At 32.5% G+C, this 2818-nt stretch overlaps 1 non-coding gene across 1 annotated transcript; it reads right to left on the bottom strand.

The window, feature by feature from the left end:
- Positions 1-560: 560 nt before the first annotated feature.
- On the bottom strand, positions 561-631 carry TRNAC-GCA (transfer RNA cysteine (anticodon GCA)). Its single transcript has one exon. It is a non-coding gene; the product is annotated as a tRNA-Cys (tRNA).
- Positions 632-2818: the final 2187 nt, after the last annotated feature.

Raw genomic sequence — 2818 nt, 5'->3', positions numbered from 1 at the left:
CTGCAGCCTTGCTTTGTATCATTCTATGAAAGAATGAAGAGATTTTATCCATAACACAACTCCTAAATTGATTTTTGATCGACCTATTTAATCCGATTCTCGTTAGAATTAAGTAGTCCTTACTTTAGTGTATGTAGGTAACATAAGATGTACGATAAAAAAATGTATAATAATTAGTAAGTCTTGATATTCTTTTGTGGAGTCCCTTCTTGAATCTTAGATTGAAAAAAAAGAATGCCCCTTAGGGACCTTTCTTTGGATACCAAGATTTCTGACATCTTATCCTCGTATTTGAAAATTATCAAATCGAATCTCAATTAAGAACCAATTCAAATTCATATAATAAAAGAATAAGGAAACACTACCTCACCCCTACTGATAACCATTTTGGCCACTACCGTCAAAACAAACCCTAACCCTAGTTTGAGGATAGAACTATGGTATGGTTTCCCTAAACCCAGTATCGGCAGGCCAAGTTACTCTCTTGCCCGAACTTATGCGAAGTAAAAATTTATCGAATTCGATCAGCACTATAAAAAAACCTAAGTATTTTATTGATCAGGCGGCACCCAGATTTGAACTGGGGATAAAGGATTTGCAGTCCCCTGCCTTACCGCTTGGCCATGCCGCCAAAAAATCCGATCAAAAATCTAGAAAACAACAAGTATTCATCCACGTTTTCTTACGAAAAGCCCCTTTTATTTTCAATATAATTCTACTTACTTTTTTCCAATCTTTTTCAAAAAATCTATTCCTGCTTTTTTTGATCCAGTTTCTATTATTCTCCTCAATAGATTCTATCTTAAAACATACATTGTTAACACAATAAAACTTCCCATTTCTTTCTATTGAGATGAAAAAGAAGAAAAAGTGGATTTCTATCCACAGGCTGCAAAATTCAGAATAAATTGGAACCGTTAACTAGAATTCTCTTTTTTTATTGCAGTAGTGAACTACTCTTAAATCGGTATTATCTCCCCCCCCCTTCAATGGCATAATAAAATATTATGGCTTTATGCTTAATCCGTGTATAGGTAAACTTTAGGTCCGAACAACATTATTATCCAAAGATCCCCTTTATGTACATATCTCTATGGGGAATCATGCTTTAATTTTTCAAAGTATTAAATTAAAACATCTTGAATAAAAGAAGGAAATTTGCTCTGATATAGAGTATAACCTGACTATCTTGGCCTACCCAAGTGAAATTACGATAAAAGAAAAGCATGGATATGGGGAGAGGTGGATAACTAGATTGGCATGTACTTAAAAAAGGGACTTACTTTATTTTAGAATTCCACAATGGCTACCATTCTAGCTTGTAAGTATATTCACTAGTACTAGCAAAAGGGCCCGTGCGTTGCAGCGGCAGAAAAAAAATCATAATCTTCAATGGCCATGACAACCTTTTGTTGCATCATCGATAATATTTTGGCGAACATATTGTTCAATTTCATTCACATTTTTTAATACATGAATTTTTTTAAATAATGAACATTTTTTATTTCCCAAACATTTGTTTTCAAAATTTCAAACTTTTTTAATAAGCGAACATTTTTTTACAAATTTACGAACATTATTTGGATCCAAAAACATTTTAAGATTTAGTAAATATTTTATATGCTTTTCTAAAAGAAATTGAAACTTTTTTGAAGTATCAAATAATTTAAAGGAGAAAAACAAAAATGAAAAGAAAAAAGAAAAATAGAAAAACGAAACTTAACGACAGGCCGCCGGCACATGAGCCGGCCCAAACGGGCGTGCTGCGTGTTATCCCAGCGCGCAGAGCGCAGTATAGGAGGTCCTTACAGCATAGGCCGGCCCAGGCGGAGGATCCCCTGTGTGAAACGTTTTTTTTGTCACTTATAGGTAGTATCGGTGAGTACGCCAAAAACACTAATTATTATTATTATTATTATTATTATTATTATTATTATTACAGAAGGGCTACTTTTTGGGATCAGTTTGCTCCGTAGATAGATTCCTCTTCTTCCCAAAATCTAGCTAGCTAGCTAGTATTTGTGGGTGGGGAAATTAAGATTATTACGTAGAGTTGCATCCGGTACCTATCCATCAATTAGGAAGGGGCAAGTCAGTTTTGTTTTGCATTACTAGCAAATGGGCCCGTGTGTTTCAACGGGAGGAAAAAAATCATGGCGACGACCACATTTTGGCCACATCTCATCGCATGATTTTGAAAATTTCTTCACAAATGCAAGAAAGTGTTTCTTTTTTAAATTTATTCACAAATTGAAGCAATGTTTACATTTTTGAAAAAATATCATGGTTGTAGAAAAACTTGGTAATTCAAACAATTATTCTGAATTTAAAGATACCTTTTTTAAAACATACTTCAATATTCACGTGGGTATATAGCCGCAAAGACTCACAAGTATTACTGTTTAACTACATACCTTCGATCATTCGTGAGCATTTTTTACAAACTTGGGAACATTTTTAAAAATCGTGAACATTTCTTACTATTTACAAACATTTTTCTAAAATTGTGAACGTTTTTTATATTGTCAACGGGTTTAAGCATTTTATTTTGAGTCGGCGAACAATTCTAGAATAGATGAACATTTTTTTCAATAATTCATGAACATTATTTAAAATACATGAACATTTTCAGACTTAGTAAACAGTTTATGAATAAATAAACTCTTTTATAATACAAGAACTGTTTTCAAAATTTTAGGACATTTTTCTGAATATGCGAACATTTTTAGAAAAAACCCGGGAATTTTATGAATTCACAAATATTTTATGTTTTCTTGAACACTTTATTTAAAGATTAACAGTTTTTGAAATTTCATTT

Source organism: Aegilops tauschii, chromosome 6, assembly GCF_002575655.3.
Source record: "Aegilops tauschii subsp. strangulata cultivar AL8/78 chromosome 6, Aet v6.0, whole genome shotgun sequence".
Taxonomy (NCBI): domain Eukaryota; kingdom Viridiplantae; phylum Streptophyta; class Magnoliopsida; order Poales; family Poaceae; genus Aegilops; species Aegilops tauschii.
The sequence above is the reverse complement of the archived record's forward strand: the minus strand, read 5'-3'. Positions and strand labels throughout refer to the sequence as shown.